Source organism: Perca fluviatilis, chromosome 1 (genome assembly GCF_010015445.1).
Source record: "Perca fluviatilis chromosome 1, GENO_Pfluv_1.0, whole genome shotgun sequence".
Lineage (NCBI taxonomy): Eukaryota > Metazoa > Chordata > Actinopteri > Perciformes > Percidae > Perca > Perca fluviatilis.
In genome coordinates this window covers 14,065,648-14,072,302 of record NC_053112.1, presented here as the reverse complement: position 1 = coordinate 14,072,302, position 6,655 = coordinate 14,065,648, and the positions used below count along the sequence as shown (strand labels likewise).

Sequence of the window (6,655 nt, the reverse complement as noted above, 5' to 3'; positions counted from 1 at the left end):
TGGCTGTATTTCTTGCCGAGAAGCAGTGCGACTTCAGCATGAACGCACCCCATTCCAGCCACGCAGGAGGGGTGTGGGAAAGACAAATTAGGACAGCGAGATGCATTCTAAGGTCTACGCTTGCCCTTTCTTCTGGTAGACTAAATGATGCTTCGCTACGGGCCTTCTTCTATGAAGCTATGGCTATAGTCAACAGTCGTCCTCTGACTGTTGACAACCTCAGTGACCCCCATAGCCTTGAACCACTCACCCCTAATCATCTTCTGACAATGAAATCTGTCCAGGCCTTACCTCCCCCAGGTAAATTCGTCAGAGAAGATGTGTACGGTAAGAAAAGGTGGAGACATGTTCAATACCTCGCAGAACAGTTTTGGAGTCGCTGGCGAAAGGAATACCTTGCCAACATTGCTCTCAGACAACGCTGGCACACTCCAAGAAGAAACCTACAAGTTGGAGATATTGTAATCATGAAAGGAGATGACGTGCATAGGAACGAGTGGAGATTGGGTAGAGTTGCAGAAGCCACTACCGACAAAGACGGACTTGTACGGAGAGTTAAGATCCGACTTGGAGACAGAAAGCTTGGCAAGAAAGGAGAGCGTCTCCACAAGGTGTCAGAAGTTGAGCGCCCTGTCCAGAAGCTTGTCCTGTTGCTGGAGACTAGCTAAATCTGCTCCTTCCCCATAGCGCATATTACATAGTCATAAAGTTTTTTTTTTTTTTTTTTTTTTTAACTTTGGCATAAGTTGTTTGTACTCTTATACAGGCTTAGGGAAGGTAATTTTCAGTTAAAATCATTCGTGCCTAATACAGACTGTGTACCATTATATTATTCACTCATGATTGGTGGGAGTGTAACTGACTCTAAGGAAGGTGTATTAATAAGGTAACAACTTCAGAGCTTTATTTTATTATTTTCCTCTCTTCATATTATAAGTCCTTTTATTCTAGCGCCTCCTAGCGGAACGTTAATCTTGCATCTAAAGGGAGAGGGGGGGACTAGTTTTGTGAGACACACGCACGGAAGTAAGGAGGAAAACACACGTAGCTCTGAAATTAAGAGGCTCTATAAACGGGATAATTAAGCACCTAGCTGGAACGGGAACAAGGTATTGTGTGTTTGATTTGTTAAATGTTCATGTGCGGTAATATGGAGTTTAATCTATTCCACTGTGAAGTGTTTAAATAAGTTATCTTTTTGTTATACGAAGTGATGCTAACATTAGCTTTTCGGCACTGTGAATACTGACAGAGGTAACGTCACGGAAATGTTTTATGAATGGTCATAAGGTACGGTTAATGTGGCCTTCGGGTAATGTTTATATTTGTAAGAGCTAATTTTATGTTATTTATCTGTCCTGTAGCTCTTACGGTGTTTCATGAAGAAACGGAAGGTATATTTGTGTTCAGAACAAGGCTGACGGCTGAACGTAAATAAAAGCTTCTGGAAACATCAGTACGCTTCACCATTGTCTGGCTGGGGGTTTGCTACACTGGCAGTTGACTACATGTCAGACTGTTAGATTGCTCTTACAGTGTATGCCTTCTGCACTGCATATCTCACCTATTTGGCTGAGGAGACAATGTTGCTCTAGGCTACATCCTCAATATAAATCACAGGAATGTGTGTGCAATGTGTTCTTCATTCATTTCACTCCCAAATTGATGTATTTGTTTACAAACACAAGACAAGTTCACAACCAAAATCCTAACTTTATTGTTTGTGGAGAAGGCAATTACATTTTTATTTATGCAAGGTCCCAAATAGGCTAAGTTATTTATGTCATTATTTATTTATCCATGAATTCATACTCAAAATGACAATCATGGATAATATCTGTGAAACGGTTTGTGACACAATGCTATCCTTAACTTTCACTAGCAGATGTCCTCATAGAGTTCTGAAGCTTCGAGTACTGAACCTTTTTTCGATACAATTGGATTGAAAGCTTCACTGGTTCAGAAAGCTTCAGTTCGCCATCGCTACTGTTTTGTGCTTTTCCCACACCACCCAGACTTCTGATCTTCAATAATGAAAAAGAAGTGTCAAAAATGATTTATCCATTTTTTTTTTTTATATGACTGAATAAAGTATCAGTAAAATAATCAAAACATAATTGTGGTATTTAAGGTCAGACAACTATTAATGTGATTTTATATACAAAATGTAGTTGTCCCACGGTATTGCCATCATTTCCACCACCAACACTGTAATGTCCCTCTAAAAAGTTTTTATGAAAGATTGTTTGGGTAGTTTCTATGGAGATGAACAGTGACATCACAGCACATGTCTGACATGGAGGATATTTTGAATTTCTTCACCAAGTTGGAGAAGAAAACTCAAGGTAAATATAGCTTGAAATGAAAATATTTTTATTGTATGTAATTTCCAAACATGGCGTAACAACATGTCTAGTAATTTGAATGTTGCACTCGAAAGGGGATGCTAAGAAAATACACACTGCTGGGTGTAAGATTTTTTTAAAGTGGCTTTTTTGATCTAAAAAGCCATTTAAAATGTCATTGACGTCATACAAATATACAGCCAGAGATACTGCTTTACGGCAAGCTCAGAGTCGCTTCCTTTGTTCTCTCGAGGCATCGACAACACAGCTAACAGGTAAGGCTCTCCCTGTTAATACACGTGCTAGAAAGAGGTTTGCTGATGTTTTAAAGACCACGCTGAAATATTCACTCTGACATTCTGGTTCTGCTTCGGATGCCGTCAAGCGGGATCTCTGGTCGTAATCAGTCCTTCACTGACCAATCAGCATTCATTAGGAGAATGCTAGCGTATTATGGGCAACAACGACTCAACCAGTAAGAAATCGAAAGGACATGAGTACTCGTTCATTCAACTTTTGACCTATAATCCATGTTGAACTTGCAAAAACTACAATCAAATCTGAGATTGTTCAACGACAGTCAGGCGAAAGAGACAAATTTAGCAATGGGGAAACAAAACGCCACACGCCGGCCACAATACAACAATGGGACGGGCCGCCACTCGCGGGACACAATCCCTGGGCGCAGGGGCGACCACATGCCGGCCACAACAATAGGACAGACCGCCACATGTGGGATGCGATCCCCGGGCGCATTCCCGGGCACAGGAGCACACAACAACGGGGAAATGAAACGCCACAACAGCGGGACGGTTGTGGTTAGGAAGAGAATAACGAGGAAAGGAACTGCAACACGCGATCCCCGGTCTCCGGGGTGAAAGTTCTGTGTTGTTTGACCCATCCACCACCCCAACCACACTCCCTGCGTGGACTTTCGCCTTATCAATACTACTCGCTACCGTCATCGTTCTGTGATCACGAAATATGCTTCCCATTGAAATACATTGCTTTAAAATTCGGAATCAGCACACCAAAAAACTTACAACTTACAGACAGGTTGCTCACGTCACATTTACATCATCTCTCTCAGTTGGAGGCTGTGCAGTAATGCTCAGAAACACAGAGGCTAAATACATGAGGCTAAATACATGAGGTAGGGAGCAAACAAGGAACAGGTGGTACCATTAGGTGAAACACATTAGGACTGACAGAGTAATCAAAATGGCTGGGAAAACACAGGAAGTAGAACCAGACAAGACAAGACAGAAAACCAGACTTTCACAATAAAACAGGAAACAGGACATAATAAAAAACAGAGAACAGAACTACACACAACAAAATATACACAGACCACAGGATACAATAAAAACAGGAAACATACAGAAATAACAATAACAGAAAAGTCCAAAACAACAACACATATGTGTATTTTATTTATTGAATTTATTTATTCAAATGTATATTTGTTGAAATGCCTTTTCATCTTTTTTTTTAAGATGCCACGGAAGTCAACTGCAGAAAGGTCTCAGTCCTATAGGGACAGACTAAAAGAGGACCCTGTCAAATAGGAAGAGCGACTGAAGAGAGACAGGGAAAAAAGAAAGAGGGGTTGTAAAGCCAATTGCAGATTTGTCAAAGCGAGAACAACGAAAAGAAGGAGACAATGGAGAACCAATCAAAAAAATTATCGGAAGAAGATGAACAAAGCTATTAAGGTACAGGCCTACCTTTCTACCACTACACCACCAAACTCTGTGCAGCCAGAACATGATGTCGATCCACCTCACCATCACCCTCTGCCCAACCTTTAAGTCAAAAACAAAGGGGAAGGAAAAAGGAGGCCGAGAGGTACCGCAAATGGTATGACCAATTAAAGTGATGGTTCGGAGTAATTTCACCCTAGGGTCCTTTGCACCATGACCTCGAGCCAAACACCCCCCCAGAAGCTTTTTTCACCTGGGTCTAACATTGGGAGAGTTAGCGTAGAGTAGCGTTATCAGCTGAATAGCTTAGTGCAGGGGCTAATGGACCCACGTTTGTATCTCGTAAATGACCCCACTAATAATGCCCGAAATCATACCAAATGTCTACACTAGTAAAAATAGGTTATGTACTCATAAAACGATGGATTGGAAAGTTTGTAAGTACACCAGAAGTTTATGAACACTTGCCTGCTCTCTTCTGCTCTCTGTTGCTGCTGTTGCTGCTGCTGCTACCTGCAGTTAGACGAGTGCTTAGGGCCGTCTACAAATTACTGCACCGAAAAGAGATACAACAACAAAAATATTTATTAATTTAATGATTAAATAAGGTAATGTCTCCAAACTTACCTCAATTATTACTTGTCTCCTGCTAGTTATACTACAGCACTTACTTTAAAAAAAGGTAAATAAAAAAATATTTTTGTTGCATCTCTTTTCGGTGTTGTAATTTGTAGACGGCCCTAAGCACTCGTTTTACAGCAGCAACAACAACAGCAGAGAGCAGAAGCCAGCAGGCAAGTGTTATTTACATAAACTTCTGGTGTACTTACAAACTTTCCAATCCTTTATACTACTACAATTGTGTTTATAAACATGACTTTGCATTTCTTACAGTCAACTTTAGACGATAAAGATAATGCTAAAGCTGAAGAGTGGAGCCACTTCGTTCTTTCCCCTCTGCCCTACTTTCACCCGTACATCTCAACTCGCAAGGGATGACTGAATAGGCAGAGAAAGATAGTTTACTGTGACCTTGTACCTTTATTGGTTCAAACAAAGGCTGTACGCATTCGTCTCCAGACTTGATGGCTCCCTAGTTTAGCAGAATCAGAATCAACATGTAGGAAAAAAGATAAACTCCCTTTCAGTATTGTGATAAAAAAAACTAAAACAGAAATAAAACATAAAACGTAAAAGAATCATGCTTAAATGTAAATTTGCCATTATAATGGAACTAAAGAGAACATCACAGTTCATCTCACTGTTAAGGAGAAAATAGAGGGCACACTGCATACTTGACTAGAAGACTTTTCAACAGATCTAAGACAAAAACATGGAAAGCATGTGTATAACATCAGGGTATCAGTATTCAGCTCTCCGTGGCCTAAAGGAAAACTTGAGAGAGGACGAGGTCATTCTGCATATTGATTTTGCAGAGAACTTCCAGTGCAAGTACAACAGTGAAGTCCAGGTGGTACATTTTGGAGATTCGCATCACCAGGTCTCACTCCATACTGGTGTGGCCTACACCTGGAAGGATGTAAAGTCATTATGCTCAATCAGCTTTTCTTTTCGGCACGATCCCTCAGCGATATGGGCACATCTAACCCAAGCGCTAACTTACTTGAGAGAGCAACAGCCCGCTGCCACCACACTTCATGTGGTCAGTGACGGACCAACGACGCAATTCCGCTCAAAAAATGTTTCCTTACCAAATGGGTTGGAAAAGGAATTTCTTAGAGGCTGGCCACGGCAAAGGCCCAGCTGATGGGATTGGAGCGGTGGTGAAGGAGAAGAGTGGATGATCTTATTGCAAGAGGGAGGGACATTCCAGACGCACGAGTACTGCTTGAGGAGCTTAAACAGAAAAAGTCTGCCACCCAGCTGTTCTATATTGAGCCAGAGGCTGTTGAGGCAATGGATGTTCACGTTCCATCTGAATTACAGACAATTCGTGGCATGATGAAAATTCATCAGGTATGGTCTCGCTGTTGCTTCTTTATACATTTTTTGGTCTTGCTGTTGTTTCTTAACACAAGTTATGACTAATTGAATGCTCAGTTTTTTTAATCTCCTTGAAGATGACCTCTCATTCTCCAAGCCAGATGTCATGGAGGATTCTTAGTTGTTTTTGCTCTGCACCCAACGATTGCAACAGTTTCACACCAGAAACGGTCAGGTTTCAGCCATGGGACGAAGCTACCCCCACAACCAAGTACACTTCCTGTCACATCCCAAGATGGAGGTCTGCAACCAATTTTGGACTGTCAGTGGTGTGCAGTGGTGTATGATGGAGATGTGTACCGATGTTGAGTTATACAGTGTTGCTCAAGTGAAAACAATGACCGCTATTGGGATCAATCGCTTTTATTTGCCACTGAGAGATGATGTCATCTGGTACCAACCCATGGATATAATAGGCCTCATCCCCTGAGCCTGTGCCAGTGACAAAACGGCACAAGGAGATTAAAACGGAAGTTTGGAAAGAAATCTTCAAGATTTGGCCTTGAATCACATTGCCTCTTTCTCTCTCTCTCTCTCTCTCTCTCTCTTTGTCTCTCTCTCTCTCTCTCACACACACACACACACACACACACACACACACAC

General features: G+C 41.5%; 1 long non-coding RNA gene across 1 annotated transcript; it reads left to right on the top strand.

Annotated features, from left to right (window-relative positions):
- Nucleotides 1-755: 755 nt before the first annotated feature.
- LOC120558581 lies at nt 756-1,456 on the top strand. Its single transcript, XR_005639154.1, has 2 exons — nt 756-1,109; nt 1,365-1,456. It is a non-coding gene; the product is annotated as an uncharacterized LOC120558581 (long non-coding RNA).
- The last annotated feature ends 5,199 nt before the right edge of the window (nt 1,457-6,655 follow it).